At 41.4% G+C, this 22,656-nt stretch overlaps 1 protein-coding gene across 2 annotated transcripts in view; it reads right to left on the bottom strand.

The window, feature by feature from the left end:
* Window positions 1-22,656, bottom strand: part of BICRAL (BRD4 interacting chromatin remodeling complex associated protein like) — a 99,491-nt gene that overhangs the window by 22,777 nt on the left and 54,058 nt on the right. Inside the window, exons 14-15 of one of the 2 annotated variants that reach the window (XR_005953342.1) lie at window positions 8,258-8,397; window positions 6,604-6,705 (exon numbers count right to left, since the gene is read on the bottom strand). The gene's annotated coding sequence lies outside the window, so the exon portion shown is untranslated. Of the gene's footprint in view, window positions 1-6,603; window positions 6,706-8,257; window positions 8,398-22,656 lie in introns of those variants that run through there. The other variant, XR_005953341.1, reaches the window with a different exon arrangement.

The raw sequence follows: 22,656 nt of genomic DNA, 5'->3' as shown, positions 1-22,656 counted from the left end.
CCCCCCCTCCACCCAAAGCCTTGCCACTCACACCCTTTCCCACAGACTTTGCCTGTAGAAAGGACCAGCACCACAAAACAGGAAGCACACCCCATTGCAAGAGGGCGCCTGTGGAGTCTGAGGTCTGGTCCAGTTAAAGTTGCCGCCATGGAAATGTCGTACCGGAACCCCACTGGCAACAAATTTGCTGACTGGTGTTCAGTCAGGTTGAGACTTCAGGGCTGGTAGTGAAGACAGAGCTGTAGGTGTCTTATGTTCAAATAAACCAAAGGATCTCCAATTTCATATCCCTCTGTGGGGGTTTACTTGCATGGCACAGCGAGTGAGCGTGAGAGCTGCTATGGAGCAGAGGAGGTCTCTAGGATTACGTGGTGCTGAGCTCCCTTCCTGAGTGTTGTCAGAAATACAGACCCAACACTTCAGGGTAGCAAGGAATCCCCATTTCTTCCATAACATTTGGTTCATAATATGTACTCATATATTGGTAGGATCAAGGACAGAGACAAGAGCCCTGACTCCAAATCTCCAGCTTTGCAATGATGCATTTTCTTTCTACATTTATCTTCTTGATAATCCTGACAATGCAACACCACCCCAACCACTGTTCCCTAAGCACAACTGGGGAAAAGATGCATCACAGCACCCTTCAAATCTCTTCCATGGGGTCTAGCATGACAAATGATGAAGACACAGCCAGACAGTGCTGTCTGTGCGTGTACCAGTCCTGCCCTGCGGGCCCATGCTGATGGGAGGTCCTGCACAGGGCTGATGTCACAGCAGGCAGGCAACTCCCTCAGCCAGAGCCTGGGCACACAAGGCAGACACAGCAGTGAGGTGCAGACTTGTTCAATTGGTAGCTCCTTCCCTCCTGTGGCGACCACCCCTTCAAAATTCCTACAGAACTACAACTCCAGACAACTCTTCGAAGAGTGATGGGAGGAGTAACATATTGCATATTTACTATACCACTTCTGTGATCTTTAGTGTGGAAATTTTGCCCACCTCTCTACCTTTTGCCTCTCAGCTACCACCTGTCACAGTTAAGGACCAACCCTCTAAAGTGCTGAGATTATTGAATGCCTTTCAGCTTGGTTCATCAAGCATTCATTGAGTAAAGAGACTGTCCTGGAAGCCCCTTGAATCAAGATCTAAACACACAGCTTATTGCCTTTCCCACAGTGTTTCTTTGAATCATCTAATATTGTCTCCAAAAGGCCACAGCAGAAGATTTGAAAAAGAAAATACTAAATACCTGGTTCCCACACTAGCTTCTTCCTATAAGCTTTTCTGCAGAGCAATCCCAACTTTTGAATCAGCAAGGAAGACTTATATAGGCATATCTTGCATTCTAGAGGCATCAGGTCCAGCACATGACTGATCTTACTCCAGCTGGTCAATTCAGACCAGTTACAAAAGCACTGACAACATTTACTTTAACAAGTAAGAATTTCTACAGATTAGAAGCACACATCTTCAGCATACTCACATTCTCTTCAGTTGAACATGAGGAAAACTATGTAAAATACCCTCAGGTTGATATCCCAATAGGCCACACAGCTCCTGGTTTTTCCACATTCAGACCGGTCTTCAGGCTGTAATCACTACTAATTGAGTGTTCATATTACAAAACCTGGGTAATTGGGTAAAAGCACTAATCTAGAAATTGTTATATTCTTTACTGTGTTTTGCTATTTGTATAGATATAGGGCTACAGAGTGGGGCACTTAGATTTATTTTACTTTTTTAATGAAAAGATAATTTTCTCACATCAGGTCCCTCATATGTACATGTCCCAACATTTTCTCTGTCTGGGAGGACACTGAGGACTGTTCTTCATCTCATCTGCACAAGTTAAAACTGGGTTTTAGCATTTTTGTATTTAACTAGGGCATTCAGTGGTAATAGTTCCTGCATTGTTCAGAGGAATATCTCAAATAATCAAACATGACTGAAAAAAATACTAATATTGCTTTTATTGCTTTAAAATTAAATGTGCATATGCATGATGCAAAAACTATATTAAGTAATCCAGAGTAATCTGGATAATTATTTTAAATGCATACTCTAAACCCCCTAATGTGTCAGCCTACAAGTCCACTTCCTATGTTTTTCTATCTGCAAGATCTGCAAGTAATTTAGTCTTGTTTTCATAAAGCGCAAAGACATTCCATTTGTTTACACTAGAGACAAATTTTACTCAATTGACGCAATTCCATTGATTAAATAATGGCTTTCTTCCTCATTTTAGACAATTTTAGCCTTATATCATGACATAAAAGAGGTAAGTGATTGTCATCTGTGCTCATATCATGTGACAGGCAGATGATCAGGTATGAGGCTCACTGCCCAGTGACAGGACCCTTTCAAGGGCTGATTTCAGTCTGAATGCTCATAGCCTGTTCTGAAAACCAGGCAGATGATTAAATAAGTCAACAAAGGGTCAACTATAGGGCAACTGCAGGTGATTTAACTGGAGGGACCTCTGGTAGGTCAAGTGAAATACAGCAGATATAATTTGTCCAACTTCTGCATTAAAAATACTGTTGAAGACAGCTTCTGTGTATCTGCCGACTTTGTGACAACCCTTTTTTAACAAGATTATTGGACATTCAGGTCCTCTTTACAGACAAAAGTCTGCATAAGCCATATCAGCATGGAGTTTTGCCTCAGAATCAAATGCACAATTAGCTGTTGCCTTTGAAAGATAAGGAAAAAAAAATCCCTAGCAGTCCTAGTGAATAGAGCAGTGTTGAATACTTTCACAAAGAGAAATATGAGAAATGAGCACACTTTGTCCAAATGCACATGCATGGTGCTCATCCCAAAAGCATTCCTGTGCACGTCCACAGGCTCTCCAAAACCTCAGCGTACAACACAGTCCGGTTTTCAAGCCTTAACCTTGTGGGGGGAATTAACCAGCACACCACAAGCCCAGGATGGCTCTGTTCCTTGGGTCAACAGAGGATGCCCCGTGGAGTGGGAGGCATCACAAGCCCTTGCACAGGAGTGGAGCCGAAAAGGATACAAGCACAGGGATGATGCCCGCTTGTACTTCATCCCTTTTTAGCTACCTCCCAGAAAAGGCTGTTTAAATCTTACTTCGGCGAAGTACCAGTGACATCTAGTGGGCGGTTCTTCTACAGTCTGACATCTAAAGGGGCAGATCCGGTTACTTTTCTAATTTCTTTGAGGGAGGCTACAGAGCAATGCTCAGAGAGAGAATGATCGATGTTAAAGGAAATTTCAAAGTTTTCCTACTCCACTTCCCTGCTCTAATGCAGAACCAACTACAGCATGAGATAGTGAAAAATCAAGGAGCTTTACACTGAAAGAGGGTAGGCTTAGATTAGAGATTAGGAAGAAGTTCATCATTATGAGGGTAGCAAGACACTGGAACAGGTCGCCCATCCCTGGACATGTTCAAGGCCAGGCTGGATGGGGCTTTGAGCAACCCGGTCCAGTGGAAGATGTCCCTGCCCATGGCAGGTGGTTGAAAATAAACCTTTAAGGCCCCTTTCAACCCAGGCTATTCTGTGATTCTCTAACACTTGCTTTGGTCTTAACAAAAACTCACACAAACAGATCTTAAAACCTTTCTGTGACGGAGCCACAGCCACACTTCCTCCTGAGCACCCCAGCAACCAGCTGGGCAGTGAATCACTTGCTGCACTGTGACATTCTTTCTTTCTTTCCCCTTTTGCCCTACGCATGACAGACATGAAGAACAGGAAGTGCTTATAACTCACCTATTTACCTGGATGAGCGACTGCAGTAGCAGGATATATAAATGGTTCAGGCAGGTTAGTCATACATCTAGCCAGTCAACTCCACAGCACACACATCCTCACTTTCTCACAAATGTATAGTGGCTTGTCCAAAACTGGGTGAAATTTCACAGATGCAACAAACAAAGAAACAAACAAGCAAGGGCATAACTAATGACCCAATCAAATTGCAATACTTCATTCCAAGAGGAAAAGCACAACCCCTCATTTCTCATTTTCAGCAATGGTTTCAAAAGCAGCCCACTCAAAGTGCTCTGCTCACAATGAAGACTTTAGGTCCACAAGCTAGAGTTTAGCACACGTGCAACAGCAGCAGGGATTTTAGAAAGAGCAAACCAGGCAGCTGTAGCTCTAAGTAGAACTTACCTGTATTTGCCTGTATATAATGTATCAGCAGCCAATCCTTTCCTAAATAACACTGTCTGAATGATATTTCATTTCTTAAAACATGGTACAGACTTGTGAGGTTTCAGCAGTAATTCCAAACACTAAAACCAGCTAAAAGCTATAAAAACAACAGTAATTTATTTTCTGAATAAGATTCTACATAAGCACTTTATAGACACTCCTGAAACTTGATTGAACAACACAAGGATTTTTTCTTCCTAAGCCTGTGTCCAGACCTTGCCGGCTTCAGCTGCTGTGTGTGCTTCACACTACACAGCAACATCTGCTAGCAGTTAATTTGGAAAATGGGAGACTGTCACCACAAAATGTAGACCTTTTAAAATAAACACAAGAAAAATATTACCAAGCAAAAATAAAACTGCATAATAAATATAAGTGGGTGGTAGCTACACACTGGTAGAGAGGATTTTATAATAGATCAAACAAATCACCAGATTGAAACTGCCCTTCAAAGGGCCAGTTTCAAGAGACTTATGTTGTCAGGCTGAGATCTGGAACTCTCTCTCATCTTTCCTTGCCATTTCTCCCCCTGGGGAAAAATAAGTCCTAATCATCTATTTACTTTCAAGTTATGGTAATATTAAAAATATAAACCTCCAAACCTAAATTTCCAAAGTACTCTGTCAGCAAGAAAAGCTTGGTCTTTCTTCTCTATGAGCTCTAACTTACAGAGGAGCAAAGGAGTACACTCCCTCATAGCATCAGATGAAATATGGCTTAAAAACAAAGTCAGAGCTCAGTTACTAGACCTTGGTGAAAGTGGTGTTCTCAAAGAGACAAAACTTGTTTTATCAAATAATGGGTATTGGAAAAAAGCAAAGCTTTCTCTTATATCTTTATATTCTTCAGTATTAATAAAATTAAAATAATTTTGCCTTCTTCAAAAAGAAAAAAAATTACTGTGAATATTTAGTTTTAAAATGTAGGGGGAAAAAATCAGTGGTCCAGGTGGCATCAACTGTCAGAGGTCATTTTGTGAGCCTTTCCAAGTGGGGCTTAGTAGATTTTACTGTCAGGATCCTACTGAAAGAAATGTCCTTCTCTCCTATGCCACTAACCCTCAGTCAGGAGCCACAAGCCTTACTTTTTCTCCATGTAGCTGGGAAGCCCACTGGCAAACAGAAATTTTCAGCTACAGCTATTGATGAAATCTCCTGTACTGGCTTTTCTCCCAGTTTGGTGCTCTTAGGGAGTCCCCCCAGGTTCTCATAAAGACTGCAGCATCTTTTGTCACAGAGTGCATTGCCTCACATGAGACAGGCTTGTGCTTGGCTCCAGCACTTCAGAGCTGCTGACTGGTCACAGGGGAGTCTTACACTCAGATGCTTAGGGAGAAGGACTTTGTGCAAAACCTCCCAGGAATCACACTAAAAAGTAGAATTGTTAAAAATAAAGCCAGAGCATTAAGGCTCTCAACTGGAGCACTCTGAGTGTTTTGGTGCACAAAACTATTTGGATTTGGCCAGTAGGTTTGATAAAGCTGCAGCTGAAGATACTGGGGTTAAAAAAATACTTGTACTATCATGAGTGGGGCAGAATGCAATCTCTATTGAACATTAACATTGCTGAGGGTGAGGGTGTGAAATTAAGACAAAGAAGAAAACAAAACCCACAGAGATCAACTATCTATTTCCCATTCACAGATATTTATGCCTCTGTTGCTTTTTTCCTCATTCTGCCTTTTTTTTTAGGAAGACAGGCAAAGAGTGAGTACAGAGAGAACCACTTCCATGGCTCCCACATATGAATGCTGTTATCAGAAATTCAAGTTTACTCTTGCAAAGGGCTACATTACCCGGGGGCTCCAGGCAGCTCAGGCAGTGCCAGCTCCCCACACATCACCAGTTCTGGGAGTCTCACCTGGAGGTGAGAGTCTAAACCAGATTTGTTTACAGTGCTAATCTCTCACAAAACCAGCTGAAATTTTTGGAGACTCTCAACATCCCTGCTGCAGTCTAAAATCCCGTCTACCACTGGTTTGAGCCATTTTCACCTCTCACAGGAGCAGAGTAAAAATTAATTCATTGATATAAAAGTCTCAGGTAACTTCACAATCAGCAGCATAAAAAGTCCACAAAAAGAGAGAGCTTTAAAAGTAAAGGATGTTTTGGAAACATATAGGTCCCAAAAGAGCCAGCAAGAAACACAGAATAATGAAGTGAGATTCTGAATAATTGTTCATTCATGGAGTGCTGTCCATCGTGTCCCGTGTGCAAGGCTGAGCAGTCCCCAAGGTGCAAGTTATGTGCAGGTAGAGAGTGCCTCTTCTACAGTGAAAAAAGGCATTTTGGACAGTCTCAAGGGGAGAGTGCTGCACAGTGATTTTTCTGGCCCCTCAGGTCTGCCAGAAGCTACAGGAAATGGTATTCCCTACAGCAAAAAGCTGGCTTTTGTAGACAACTGGATGTGCTGCAACTGATAGTACTCAGGTCAGATGTCAGAGGAGCTGTGGTGCCAGAAAGGTGATATATGGCTGGCATGAAGGGGATGGGGCGTCACCATCACCTTCCATCTGAAGATATCAAAGACACAGTTAGACATGAACAGATAACATCCACTCACACTTGGGGAAACAGGAATTCCAGTGCTTCCAAATATTTCTGTCCCCAAGGTAGTCCCAATGAGTTAACCCCTGTAAAACTTGTATGTACGCAAGGACATATGGTTATCAAGATAGAAACAGGAAGAAAAGATTTCAACAAGCAATTTCAGGTGCGCCAAGTGACTGATTTCGCTGTTTGATCTGAAGATGTGTACTAGCCTAGGGTTCTTCTTCCTTCAGGATGGATATATCCAGTGGAGAAAGCTGTATTTGTTATGGGGAGTGAAAGCTGTTATTGCCACCCTGAGGCTGTCTCTATACTCCGGACAGCCCTTGGCTAACCAAGCCTGGTTAACCACGTCAGGTTTATGCTGTTTCTCCCCCTCTTCTCTTGCCATGAGTCCAGCTCCTCATTCATTTCCATCCTTTTGCTCTCAGTGGGGTGAGGTCAGCACACAGCCTCCCTTGGACCCACAGCACTGGAAATGATTCCATGTAGGAATGAATCTCTGCTGTCAAACCAAACCTGACTAGAGTTCACCTGTCAGAGAGAGTCCTGTGCCTGTTTCACAATGGTGATTGTGAAACTAGACCTGTTCACATGGGAAATACACTGTGTGTTGGCTGTGACTTCACCCATAAGCCATAGGAATCACAGACTGGGAATAGCACATCATCTGACACTTTTACTGGAGGTTCTCACTACCCTTTTATTACTGCAATATAAAGATACAGTCTGGCATTTAACTTTAATGACCTAATTATAATTGTCTGAGGGGCTCAGCTCTTTCTCACTGGATGTCTCACATCCGTACTGAGGACTAAGAGTCTTCCCAGTATGGTCCAAGCGAATCCCTGGTGACTTATCTGCCTTACAGGCTTTTACAGCTGAGACCTCATATCCCTGTGTTGCAATCATTGTTTCTCCAGGAACTGTACTACACATTTCAGAGTTGTAAGTTGTGTTCCCCTTTTCAGTTCTTCAGAGCAGCCAGTTCTCCCAAGAAGCTTTTACAGTTCTCCACTGACACAGCCTGGTTTGAAACTGGCAGGCAACGAAGAAGACACACACAAGTCAGAGCAGCTTTTGCTCACACGCTGGATCTGCTGTTCGGATTCCAGAGCTGGTTTTTATGTCTGTCACAGGGTGTCTGTCATCACTTCTCTTCAGAAACCCAGCAGGGTATCCCAAACAATACCAGCTTTGCAATGGGGAAGAAGGTTCCTTTCTTCCCAAGGTTTTAGTGGTAAAATCTCAAACAACAGAGTGAAACAGTGTGTGTCAGAGCCCAAACTGGAAAAATAAAACCAAACCAAGCAAAAAAAAAAAAACTTTTCCACCCACCCATCTTTCCTGTGAGCCCAAACTCTCCCTGACTTATGGCAAGCACCCTGGAAAATATAAGATTTTTCCAAATTAGAGGAACATATGTCCCAGCCACAGTTCCTTTCCAGGGAAAATCATAGAAAGTCCTCCTGCATTCATAATCTTCTCCAGTGGGAATCAGAGAGCCTTGCTTACCCTTTCTCCTGGGATCCTCTGGGAAGAAGGAACAAGGAGTGGTTTCAAGGAGAACTTTATGGTACTAAATCCAGACACCACCAGCACCACTAATTTATAAGCAGATGCCTTGGAATTTGTTACACTCTGCTACATTTTCCCTGCAAAAAGAAAAGAAAACAGAAGTTTTTCTTGGTTTCAGACTATGCTCTCAGCTCAGGACATGCACCACCACACTTTTGGAGACTTGTCTATCTGATGCTCTTGTCCCAGCTGTGGCCCCTCCGTTACAGCCATCCCATCATTCCAAGAACCAGAGGACCACAAGCACTCATATCCTCAACATGCAGCTGTGGGCACAGGACCAGTTGAACATCAGCTGAGCCTGCACATCAACCACTTCCTTCAGCCTCCTTTCATCCATCAGATCCTACTGGTGGGACCTGTCCCAACACAAAAATAAAAACAATAGTGCAGCTGTCAGAAGGCCACCACTGCAGAGGCCACCACAGGGGCCAGAGGACACAGGAGCCACAAGCAGGTGGCTCTCCAGGCCACCAGTGCACACTCCAGCCAAGGACCACTCTGAGATCCCTTCTCTGGGAGCCACAGCACACCTTCACCACCTCTGCTGCAACTCTGGGAGTAAGATACAGGTTTTTAACTCCTAAAAGCTGCTCTCCTTCTCCCAGAAACCTGATCCAGAAGCAAAACCCTCCCAAAGCTTTTTCAATCAGCTGCCTGTGGTGTCTCCATTTAAAGTTCCCTTTTACCATTCCTTAATCACACCAAATATGTGCTGCATTGTGCCTGGGAATTGTATTCTGAATTCTAATTATTTCTTTGCAGTGATTTGAGGCTGCCCCGGCAAAGCCCTTTTTTTTTCCTAGGGAGATTGAGGAACATCATATTCATCTGTGGGCTCCTAATCCCTTCAGAGTAAAAACTACTTTAAAAAGTTCTTTTCAAATTACTTTCAGCTTCTTTGGTTAGATCTTACAGGAAAGAATCCACAGAAGATCTTATCTGAACCCTGACATGCAATGACCTCTTTGCTCCATTTCATCACTGGTTCTACAGTCATGTTATTAGGGATAATACTGGGAATTATAGGATTATCTCAGTCTTTCAGATACATTTTACACTGACTAATTTATTCTGTCTGTCCTTTCATGAATGTCTGATATAATATCTGAGGCAGAGGGTTCATAAGACTAAAGGTATTTGGCTATCACCTTATCTCTACTCTTTGTGGTCGTATGGAACCTCAGCGTGATCTACAGCTGGGTGCAACCAGTGTCTGACCCCAGACATGTGATGGTACATTAGAAGTGCAATTAAAGTATCTGGTTAGCATATCCATGGATGGAAAGTTAATAACTGGTGCTCTGTATGCTGTTGTGCGTGTCAGCCATATCTGGCTGCCATGTGTGCCCGGAAGCCGTTCTTTCTCAGGGGATGCTGAAAAGCTCTGTCACCACAAGTCAGGCGCACCCTTGATACTTTTCATAAGGCTCCAGAGGAAATTAATGTTGGTTCTTCCAGGTTATAGCATTTATATGATTAAAAACCCTACACCAACTGTATCATATGGAAAACAGAAACGGATCACAAGACAGACAGGTAACATAATCCATATGAAACTGAAAATTCAAGTACCAGTCTGATGTTCAGCATCTGACAGGACTATAGATGAGCCCAGAGTTGTTTCCTTCCTTAAAACATGCAATATCAGTGGGAGAAATGAAAGCAACACCAAAATGTGCAGCCTGATTGTGACAGAAGGTGAGCTGTAAAAGGGAATAATTGTTATTGAAGGTGACTTTTCAGTCTGTAGTAAGTCCCCAGTAACTTCAGCATGCCTTATGCTAGGACATATGTGACCAATCTGCAGGTATCAGGAGATTTTCTGTATTCCACCAAGCTCTGAATGATTTAGTCCTGAAGATGGAGAGGATATACAGTTGCAGCACACACTGTCCTTGTTAGTGTTTCCAGTCTTATGCACAGGACCAAAGGCACTCAGTTTATAAAGAGACTGGATGCTTAATAAATGCCTTGATGAGACACAGAGATAAAAAGCTCCGAGGTCACTCCCATGGTGATACGTCAATATAAACTCGAATAATGCAGCAGTGAGTCAAGCCAAGGACATGCCTATCAACCAATTTGAGGGCTCATTTCCTGACATGCTGCAAGTGAGATATGGGAGAGCTTCAAAGCAAACCCTACAGACAGCATTTTGGGTGAACTGTCCCTTCTCCCATGTAGTTACTCATTTGCAGACCCTTTTTGCAGAATAAGGCAAGACCATTTATACATACAGAGACAGGCTGTGTTTTACGGGAACAGAGGAGGTGTGCTCATAGTGAAACATATCTTGTCCCCAAAATGCAGCACCAAATTTTTCAGTAATTCTCTGTACTAGTAGCTTGTGAATGCACCCTTTAAATCTTAGCTCAAATCTGTGAGTACAGCTGCACAGAACGTGACATTGTCCACACAAAAATTCCTCTTCAGAATCCATAAGTACTCCTGGATCCTCATTTTCTGTTTTCACTATCTCTGGATTTGCCTCATCAGAAGAATTCTTCTTTAACCTAGTTACATAGCAAAGCAAGGTCTATCTTCACTAACACACAATTTATCACAGAGAGAATGAAGATTTACATCTTTTCTGCCTGAAACATGAAGTAGCCTACCAATGCAGCTCTGCAGCTGCAAAGTCACTGGAGCTGACTGTCCACTGGCAGGAGAACTTGGTTACAGAGAGGGTCCCACACTTTGCCAAATTTATAAACCTTAGAAGTCTAATTTTTGCATGGCTGAGCTGCTTCACCCATACAAATCTAAGGTCCTGAACGGGGGCTCCACTATTGCAAACAAATGAATTGCAGTTCTTAGATACCACAGCAACAAGCATGGGAGACACACCTGGCTTGCTATGTAGAAGGCAAGTAACAAAATTTAAATTCCCATTCTTTTGATTTTGGGCTGTTAGCTGTCACCCAGTGCATTCCAGCTTGAACCTTCTTCCACAGGCATGACACAAATAACCCAACTTGGGTCAAAGGAGACCCAGACAAACAGCAGGTCCCCAGTGACAAAGCAGAAACCAGTTCCTATTCCTTTCTCTTCTGAGCAAAGGAAAAGGTAGAACTAAAAAAAAAAAAAAATATCAGATTTATGCCCAGCCTGATGCACACTTTCCTAGCTTGTAAATGCATTACATGTGGCATCTAGGAATAAAGTGTTCAGCCTCAAAAAGGAAGGGGAAATACATAGGAATGAAACCTCATGTGGTAACAGTCAGTGCTGTTCTGCCCTGCTTAGCAGACTGAAAATGCCCTGCTTCAGCTGGGACTATGTTTTCTCAACTTTCACTGCACTATGACCTCGGATGACCCAGCCTGCTGTGGATCTGGCCACTGTACATTTGATCCAGAACGCTGAACAACCGGTGTCATTTTCAGTCAGTGCTAAATCCAGTCTGACCTAGACTGAAAAGCCCTTACATCCCACTTCTAATCCCTTTGGTTCCATCCAAGCAGTGAGGCCTATAAGCTAACTGCAGCTAACACAGCACATGAACTTTAGAAAAAGCACGCAAACAAATCAAGTCCCACAGAAATCTAAAAACCCAGACTTCAGGAAATCAACCTCAGTAAAACTCTCCATATTCTCCAGGATAATATTTCTCTGCATTGCTCAGTTTCAGACCATTCTATGACAGTAAACAGATTTTATCTTTCTTCAGTCTCTCTCTCTATAAGACCAGACTGAAGCAACACAATATTGATTACCTCTTTCTGGCCTTCTACCTTCTATAAAGGTACATCTTACATGAATCTTGCAGAAAGCTAAAAAAAAAAAAAAAAAAACCAAAAAAAAAAAACCAGTTACAATTTTAAAACATTTTGCTTCAACATGCCAAACATTCCATTTCACATTTTTTCCTATAAAATCACAATTCTCAGCCACAGCCACTTCATCAGTACAGAAATAGCTGATTTTCCCACAGTCTCTCCAACAAGTCAGACAGCAAACCTGCACTAAGATGGTTCAATTTCATTGGAGTCAGCACCTACCAAGCAATGTGGTTTTGGTTTCTTTTAAGCATTCAAGAACTTTTCTCATAACAATGCCAGATGGCCTTGCAATCAAAACCTTTGCCTTCAGCCTCTCACCTCCAAACTCACTGCTGATAGTCTAAGGACTTGAATTTGAATATGAATACACAGAAGCCGTTTCAGGTTTTATTTTTTTTAAAAAAAACAAAGTACTTCTGGAATGACAAATCTTCCAACTGCATTATCTCTTCTCTGGCTTTCACATGCCTTTCCAAACATTATTTGAAAAAATGAGAAAGAGGGAAGCAAAAGAAACATTTCTTGACTACCACCACAAAAGAAATTGTTCCTTAATTACAAACAGGACACCCTTAAGCTGAGAAGTGAAGAGAAGGGCAATCTATATGACCTTTCCCCATCATTTCACTTTGAAATATGGGGTAGGCAGAACCAATTGATGTGAGCAGATTCAGCAAGGTAAACATCAGTGGCAACTTTTTATATTTAACAACATCAGGCCTTCTCCAGGACAAAGAGTAAGAATAAAACACTCCTTATGTCCTCTTGCAAAATGTACTGTGCATTTGAAAAGAAAATATTTGCTTATCAGTTTTTGCTGTATAATGTCAAACATACGGTAGCTACACAATATTTTAACCTTACCCCCAAGCTACAAGGAAATTGAGTAGATAACTGGTTTTCTAGTGTCTTTAAAGTAACTAAACATGAAAGGTCAGACTTAGAACAGTAGATAAGCTGCCCAACAAGGCCAGCAGAGCTGAGGAAACATGCTCATGTGCAATGGATATGCCAGTGTTTTCTTAGAAACATATCATGAATGTAACATTTAGTGATGGCTTAAAGCACCTCATATGAATAAGTAGTGGAATTTACACAGGAAAAGAAAGGACATCAAAGACCTGATTCAGAGAGTAGGAAGATGGCTGTTTTAACACTCTTAGACCAATGTTAATTAACCTTATGATATACTACTATAGTTACTGGTCTTGTGACCATGCACCATAGTTAATCATATTTCCCACAGATGGCCTGCACTGAGACACTCAGACTCAGAGCAGTGTCTTTTACATATTTTTTGTCGCAGTGTATTAGCCCTCTGTGCTGACAAAATGATAAAATGCAAAAAATGTGCCTGGACCTGGCTGGGAATGACCTCATCCCCAGTAATGCTCCAAAGTTCTCCTGACACTTTTCCATGTGCCATCTCAGTCAGTCAGCATCCACAGGGACACAGGAATGGGATTCATGGGACAGAAACATCATGTGCCTGCTTTGGCCATCTCCGGAGCTAAAGCTTGGGCTACATTTCAAACAAACTGGTGAATGGATGCTGGAAAAACTCTGCCTTAAAGGAGGTGCAAGTGCCAATTTGAATGAACTCTGTTTCATCTGATATTCCCCCACTGCAGACTTGCGATATACTTTGCCCTAATTTTTATGAAATTTTATTTAACTGAAGTTTTGAGTGTTCCCCCTGACTTCCATAAGTTTGGGGTTTATTGTACACCAGTCAGTTCTCTCACATGCAGCATACAGTGCCCAAAAATTTCAGGTTAATTAACTCACATCTGGTTTTCCACAAACAGAAACACTATGTTCTGCTGCCAACTACTATTGCTAGCTGAAGTGCTTTGTGCTCTCTCTTGTTTGGGGATGAAACCAGTGCATCTTTGATTTTTAAATCTATATTCTGCACGTCTGATACCTTGTTAGAAAGCCAAGGGTTATTAATTTCAAAAACAGAAGGTAGAGTTTAATGAATAATGAATAGCAGCTGTTGGAAGCAAACCTTTGTAGCCCTGGGACTGTCTTTCCCTATGTTACAATTACACTTTGATTGACCTCAACAATAACTAACAAGCATGCCCAGCTGGATCATAAACCAAGTATATACTATGTCCAGATATGGTGTAAAATTTCACATCAATGAAACACTCACTGTCAGTCTAGCCTCATCCCATCATATGTCAATCAGACTTACAAATAAACTTACTAGAGCTGGGACATGGTATTTTCCTAGGAAAAAAAAAAAAAAAGGGTTCTTTACTGGCAATGAATGAACAGTTTAGAAAAATCAGAATTACATCAGGACAGCTCGACAGCTGAAGAAAAGCCTTTTGCCATGACAGACGTGTGGGGCTTGTTCACTGTACAAATATTTAGGGGCTTTAAGGAGAGGCAGGTTTCCAGGCTGCCTGAAAGAGCTATATCCCCATAGCTGGGAGGCTGAAAGAAGAAAAAGGTGAAGTTTGGGCTGATCAAGCAGCTGGAATATTTTCTCTATGAAGGAATGAGCTGCACTGGGACCTGATGCTTTCAGGGGTCTGTGGGTGGGAGGCCCACGGGGTTCACTGGGGATACAGAACCTCTCACCCGTGGATAACCACATAGTGTTACACCTAAATTTGGGGTCTGTCTAAACAAATGGGAATACAAATCCAGGGACAAACCGTTTATACACAAAACCAGAAAAATCTGGCCTGTGCTGTTTGGTGGATGGATTACTCAGAGTTTTACATCCTGTCTTGTCAGATAGGAACTTTGGTCTATAGCCAAGCAATATTAGGGATGAGCCACTGGTGAATAAAACACTGCAGCCTCTGGATTTATATATACTCTCAGCTTTCTAACACTTTATCCTCACTCTCCTGACAAATCCTGGTGAAATGGAAAGCAACAGATCTTTCTCTCATTAAGTCATTGGATTGTCCACTTAGAACAGTTATATATTATTAGTATACGTTATTATTTGTATTATTATTTATACTGCTAAACAAAACAAATTGTCATAATTTCTTCCTGTCCATGAACAGACACAAAAATTATGTTACAGGCACTTTCTCAAAGGGCATAGCAAAGCCATGCAAAATTATTCAGATACCCAAATATCCCAGGTTTGGTTTCCCATTTTAATTTTCTTAATGTGCTCATGTGCTCTCTGAGACCCTCTCATGGGACCTCATACCATCTGCACTGAGGAAGAGGCAGCTAAGCTTACACGTGGTGTTTTCTGTATTGCAGAGCTGAAACTGCACATCCAGCCTCTCTTCATCAGAAATCAAGGTCAAGCACATCCCACCCTCTTGCAGCTTCCCCTCTTCTGCACCTGGTTTCATCAGCTGAGAGTAAAGCAGATCTCATAACAAACAGATATTGCCACTCCCTATGTTGTTGCTTGTCTTTGCTTTCCGTTCTCCAGCTGATATTTCTGCACCGTAATTGTTCATCACTGCTCTCAGTCTTAAAGAAGCCCTATTATCAAGGCTTCCTCATCTCATCCATCATAGAATTTCTTTATAGATTCATACCTGACCTCGAATGTTTTGCTCAGGGGAATAATCCTACCATACCAGGTATAGCTTGTGTATGCCCACTGATTTTGATGCAACCAGAAATGTAATTAATTGAAAGACAGCTGGCAATGCCTTGGTTCCAGCCATATGGTTGCAGGTATAAACTGTAGCTGTTGTTTCATTTCAAAAAGCAATATACTGGTTTTTCTAGCAGAATAGAAAGGAAATTAAAAAAACAAAACAAAGTACTCACCAGTAGGTAAAATTACACACCATCACCAGGAGAAAGCAAATTCCCAGCACCTCACACCATCTCCTACCAGGTCATCAAGTACAACAGGCTGAGCTTGCAGCACACACTAAGCTTGGACAGACCCCAGCCCAGGAGGCTGGATGTGGGAAGTGAATTCCAAAGCCAAGGTCGGGTGTCTCTGGCTGATTCCAGATATGAGTGCTGTGCTGCAGGAAGGGAAGCAGCCTCCTGGGTAACCATTTGGAGCTTTATAGGTTCTAACTAACACCTTGAATTCTTCCCAGGAACTTATTAACAGCAAGCAAGACTGATCTCAAGTGTTCCTGGCATGGAGCTCCACACTGTGCACCAGCTCCAGTTTCCACGGATCTCAGCACACGGCTCCATATGGAGCACACAGCAATAACATAATCCAGCATCAAGGTGTCAAAGGCATGGAGAGCTGGGACAAGGTTCCTCCATTGGACATAAAAGACCCATTTTTCTTAATAGTAGCATAAGGGGAGTAAAGACATGGATATTTTGTCAAAGACTTTTCTCAGAGTGTTTTTATGCCCTGGACACCGCTAATCTTGGAGCCCTTATAAAAGATTGATTATCGACCTGGTCGGTGCTTTGAGATTTTCCTGACCTCACCCTGGCAAAATTAATGAAGTTACCTATGTGTGAAAGCAGCATGGGGGGTCACAGCAGTCCCAAAACTCCTCAGGTGTGAAGATTAACTAGGATATACTTGGGAAATTTTAACGGATAAAATGTCTGTCTCTGTTCTCCAAGAGCTTGTTTCTGCCATGCCCCACTGAAGGTTTAGTCAGTTAATTTCTTCACATTCACAATTCAGGACTGAGCTGTACCAACACGCTTTTTCGGGTTTTTTTTAAATCTATTTAAAGTCATGTGTAGCTGAGCTGATTTTCTCTACATTCCTTATTTTGTTACTTGCTTTCTGACTGTAATTACACAAACAATTCAAAGTACTTTAGGACTGGAGGAAAATCTAAATACTTCCCTTGGTTCTAACAGACTTGCTGGACCAAAAGCAGAAATAAACAAATACTGCTGAGTAGATTCTTGCACACATAATGGCAATTTGGATTTCAGATAATCCAGCTACAAATGTCCAGCACAAGGCTGGGTACAAAAGCACTGTCACAGCTTTTCTCTGTCACCAATTTAATAGCAATAACATGCAGCAGGGGTGCAAATTACTCTGGAGCAAATTAGTCAATTAAACAAAATTAGTAGACATGCAAAGCAATGAATTAATTTTGTTTCTTGCCCAGTCTGGTGATGTATAACAATTTCCTCTATGATTGAACCGGTACAGCGCCTTACAGGCAAAGGCTCTGTGCAGAATTACCAAGGATGCATCAGGGTATTTGCAGTTTATTATCTTCTTCATAAGTGATGAGTCAACAACACAAGGCTCCTGGGCCAAGTAACAAAGCTGACTGAAAACTAGACATCAAAAGACCACTTCAGTTAAAAAGCTTTCTAAGAGAAAGGGGTCACAGAAGCTATCTAGGGAGACACACTGACAGAAAGAGTAAGTGAAAGATTAGGGAGTTCCTAATCTCAGAAAGATTCCTGCTCCACGATATTAGGAACAGCAAGTATTAAGGAAAATTCAAAGATTCTGGTACCTTTAAATAAACAGCAAACCAACTTGTTTCTGAAGCAAAAGAATTTTAAAGTAATCATATCTTCAAAAATATGTCTTTAAAAGCCATTTACTCTACACTACTTGGCCAGAAGAGGACTTCAGGTCACTCTCCCCCTCTTGGAAAGAGGAAAAATGAATTAAAGTTCTGAACTGTTCCCACAGAAATGGTTGTACTTGGAGCTAGATACACAACAAGGAGATGATCTGAATGCCAGAAAAATGCATGATTAAGGGGTTCTCCCCATGATTTGTCCCTTGCCTGGAAAGCAATATGAGTTGGAGCCCATTTTCAAGCCCCTGTTTTCTCTGAATTTTCAATTCAAAGAGAAATTCTAGACAGGGAGAACTGTGAAATGAGACTGTGCAAGGCAAAATAAAAAGCTAATATGTTCATTTGAAACTGGTAATTTCAAACAGTATCAATCATATTCACAAGTTTCCAGAGTCCCAACTCCGAGACTTTGGAGGCCTGAGGATGGGAACAAAGAAACTGCCACAAAATAGCATCATTCAAAGATATTTTAGCAAAGCTATCATGCTTCATGCGGTATAAACATTATTCCAGGCAGAAAATCTGCAGGCAGATCATCCTTAAAAAGGTGAATGCTCAGATTCTCTAAAGTGAGCTCCAACTCTATGAAAATTATAGTCAGAGCACTGAAGAACTTTAAAAAGCCCACCACCATCCACTCTCAAAATCTCTGCACAGAGGTAACCATTTATTTAGGGCTTCACTGTGAGACAAACAATTTTAATACATCACCTGAAAACCCCATGAATATAGAAAAGCAAAGCTTTTCTCATGTTGCTCTTCATCACCAAAGCAAAATACACACAGATATTAAGTAGCAAACATCACAACCAAACCTTAAAAAACACACACAGAAATGTACATTAAATACATCTATGAATCTGAATGTTCTTATCTTAAGATTTATTCCACTTCTATTGTGACAGGAAAGAACTTGTTCCAGAGTTTATTTTTACTTTGGGGTTTTCTAAACCATAGGACCCCTCATCTTTGTCAACAAATGTTGAGACAACCTAAATATAAATCCTCTATCCTATAAATTGTAATGTGTCTTGTATGCTGCACCAATTGTACCAGAACATACTCTACCTCCATTATAGGGAGAAAACATACAGCTATTTGGATTGGATTTGGCAGGACTGAAAATAAACCATAAAAATACTATGGAGATTAACCAGTCACACAGCACTGGAATCCAGAAAATTTTCCATGTGACAAAGAATTCCCTCTATCAAACCCTGTTGAGAGGTGCCCTACAGATACAGTCACAGTAAAAATGCACATGGATGTTCATTTTGTAATTACAGCTCCACTACAGACGCACCCTGATTTTAACTGGGACTGACACAAGCCCAGAGCGGGGAGGTGTAAGAAATACTTGCTATAAAGTTGAAATCTTTCCTCCCCTCTACAGCAATATTTTTTACATTAGGTCACCAGCTCAGACTGTTTGACACCAAATCAAAACAGGTTTTTCTTTTGCAGAGGTGTTAGATAACCTATCTTTAAAGTATCAAAAGACAACATACAGAATTTGAGAAGGTGCTTTCAGTATTCATGGACTTTTCAAAAATACTAGTATTTACTCCAGTCACTAGAAAAAAAAATCTCAAAAAACTAAGAAAAAAAATTCTAAACTCCAACCAACTATCTCCATGTTAAAAGAAATCAGAGGTCAGATGTGAATCTAAAGAATAGCAAGTTAATAAAGTGTCCTCCTCTGAGCTTCCAGGAGAAGAAAAACAGAAGGGGGTGTTAAATCTTAGAATAAATCTCCAGTAAAGACAGCCAGAAATTATGCTGCCTTTAGCCACATGAAAGAGAATAGAAGGATTTCTCTTTTTAAATTACTCTTTATTGTCTGCTTCGTAAATCGTGATCACATGTGGTATTTATTACAATGAAATTATCTTGTTGCTGTAGCCTTCTTGCTTACATTCAGTGCTTTCTGTTTATTTTTAAAAGAAAAATTCCAGAAATCCTTCAGTTCTGTACCTGAAATTTTCTGGTGGTGCACAAGCCAGAGGGTCACAGTGACAACCAAGGAGCCTGTGTAAAATCTAACACACACCTTTTTAAGTTGAGATTCAAAGCAGTAGGAAAGGGTCTAGATCCCATTACCCCATCTCTCCATTTCATCCTCACACAGACAGTTTTTATAGGTAGGATGGGAATTGAAGCCTAACAAGATTTTTCTGTGCCTGTGTAACTTCAGGGCTTGCACTCCTTATTCTAAAGCCCACCAGAACCATCCCATTAGGAACAATTATTTAAGACCTTCTACAACTGACTTTACAAACTTGCCAAACAGGCAAAGCCAATTCACAGATTGACACAAATTCACCTCCCCACTGAGGCCATGAATCACCACATATATTAAACTAAAGAGAGACACTGATATGACCACGGATAAACACATTCCTCACTTTTTTTTTTCCAGTTGGAAATTGACCCACGTTTGGTTTGAATTAAAGATTCATCGCACTGAAACAAATAACTAAATGGAAAGATATGAGTCCCTTTGAAGAGCGTGCAAATCAAATTTAGGTGATAATTAGCAGCAGACAATTGAAACCTACTGTTTATTTGCACAGAACCTGATGTTACTGAAACACGGCTTGAATTCAGGCACACTGTAAACCGAGAGACTGAGTTTTCAGGAATTAATTTAACAGTTTTATATCTGAGGTAGAAACAACCATGCTTTGAACAAAAGAGACAAAATGACATGTGCTCAGACCCCTCACTCCAGCTACTGTCCCTTCCTGCACAGTCACTGCGCTCCCAAGGTTTTATATGCTGCAATTTGTTTTTCCCCAGAATACTCCTCCTCTAGGGAAAGCCATGCATGGGGATGCCATAATTGGGAACAAGAATAAGCAGCTCATAGCTGAGTTATAATGAAGTATTATCTCCTATAATGTCTGCCCAACTTAGTCCATGTTTGTTTAACTTAGTTTGCCAGGGAGCATAAATACACGTGTCATCAGCTGCGTGTTTGGCAAAGCAAGCAGTTTTTTCTCAGGATGTGCTTGGCCTCGGTGTAAGAGGAAGCACAGTTTTGCAGCACAAGTGAAGAAGAGAAAAATGTCTCTCCAGCACAGAGCAAGCTAGAGTAGCAACTCCCATAAGATAGATTTGGCCAGAGCATTGAAGTGAAATTTTGGTGTATTTTTCACTTCAGCACATGTTTTATAAATTGGGGGTTTTTTTCCAGTCACCCTGAGCTACCACCAAAGAGGAGGATGATAAAGATTTTTAAAATATTAGAAATTCTAGATTTTTTTTTTTATAAAGGGAAATAGTTATCAGATTAATGAATTCCACAGGAAACAAAAAATCTGCAATTCTCAAGACAGACATCTCCCTGTATCAGGAAATTGGTCCCAGTTTGAGCTACTAAAGACTTCATTCCAAAAGGAAGAGACAGTGTTCATGCCACACTCACTTGTATCTGCTGGAGGTTAGACCTGTGACGGTAAAATTTGATTCCTATAGATTGTTATTGCCCCATTTTATAGCAATTCTCCATGACAACAGGGATGGAGGGGTGGCCATGAGTGGGCAGAGAAGGGAACCCCTCTCCCTTGCAGGCCCACCAGCAAGGGAGCAGCAGCAGCAGCCCAGGCTGAGCAGGCTGCTGGCTCATTTCAGGAAGCACCTCCTGAGAGGCTGCACTGATGTGTCCAGCCCTGAGCAGGGATCAGCAAGGGACCATCCCTTGCCAGGGAAAGCCCCTTAGGCTGGTTCTTGCTCCCACTAAGGAAGCCACAGAGCTTTCTCTGCAGCTCCTCACTGGGTTTTGCTCAGAATCTGCTATTGCTAGAGAATTTAAGGTGGTCCCTTTGCTCATCACTCAGAGAGAAAACTCTTTACATTAAGTAAAGCTTTAAGGAGACTGCTGTCCCACCCTGCTTCCCATAGAGGTATTGCCCAACTTGAGTCCTCTATTAAAAATAAAATAGCAAAGCCAACATGCCTTCAGGACTCAGGAGATAAGTTTTGCCTCTTTGGGGACAGATAGCTCACATAATTTAGCACAGCTCCAGAGATCAGCTATCTCTGGCCAAGTTTACGCACTTCAGATCAAATGTGGGTTTTCTTCAAGTAATTTAGAGGATGCTCCCATACACTTACCTCTCTATCCAGAGAAAGCATATTGCCATTACATTTCCACATTACCAAAACAGATTTATTTCTATTATAGCTAAGATTATATAGAATCTTAAGTATGGTCACCTGAATTTTAAGCTTCTCAAGAGGAACTGGGGCCTGGGGCCAGTTTTACCACACTAACAGAATGCCACTGAATCAACTGAGTCCTCAACAACAAAACACATTCTTTCAGCTGTCACAGAAGCTGGCAAAGCTTGATCCTGTAAACTTTTTTCAGAAGTTTATGTTAAGATTATTTAGCTTGTCACAAGCTAACATATATAAAGGAGGAGAGACCAAACCTCACCTGAAGTAGAGATCCAAATTTTTAGAAATTTCAGTCCTGCCTGTGAGCTAGATGAGTTACTTTCATAGGTGCATCAGTCAGAAACAAGAAGAAATTACAGCTCTAACTGGCAAGGCTATGCCAGAAGAAACCTCCATGTATTTGGCAAAAAAAAAAAAAAAAAAAAAAAAAAAAAAAAAAAAAATCTGTATTTCCTTTAAGGAAGTGGTACAAATAGTACCAGTAAAGGAGAAAAAAAAAAAAAAAAAAAAAAAAGACCAAGCATCAACTAAACCAACCAGCAATTTGCCCTTCCCTATGGAAAATAAAAGTTTTGGGACAAAATAGAATACACTCTTTCCTTCATTTAATAACTTCTTCATGGATATTTCCCCTGATTCAACACTATATCCACACCTTCCTAACATCCCAGTTCTTTCTAACTTCACACTGCAGCTCTCAGATGCTTCATTTATGGCAACATAATTCTTGTGGGAGCACAGAGGCAAGCAGCTGGCAGAAAATGTTTGGGCTAAAAGGAAGCAAAAGGATCTTTTGCGCAAGCTCACAACAGCAATCTTCAGCAGGCTTCTGCCAAGAACAGGACAGGCTCAGGGCATCAGGTATGGAGGATGAAATGGCTCCTCA

Source organism: Onychostruthus taczanowskii, unplaced genomic scaffold, assembly GCF_017590055.1.
Source record: "Onychostruthus taczanowskii isolate IOZ18803 unplaced genomic scaffold, ASM1759005v1 scaffold42, whole genome shotgun sequence".
Taxonomy (NCBI): Eukaryota; Metazoa; Chordata; class Aves; order Passeriformes; family Passeridae; genus Onychostruthus; species Onychostruthus taczanowskii.
This window is presented reverse-complemented; position numbering and strand designations above follow the sequence as displayed.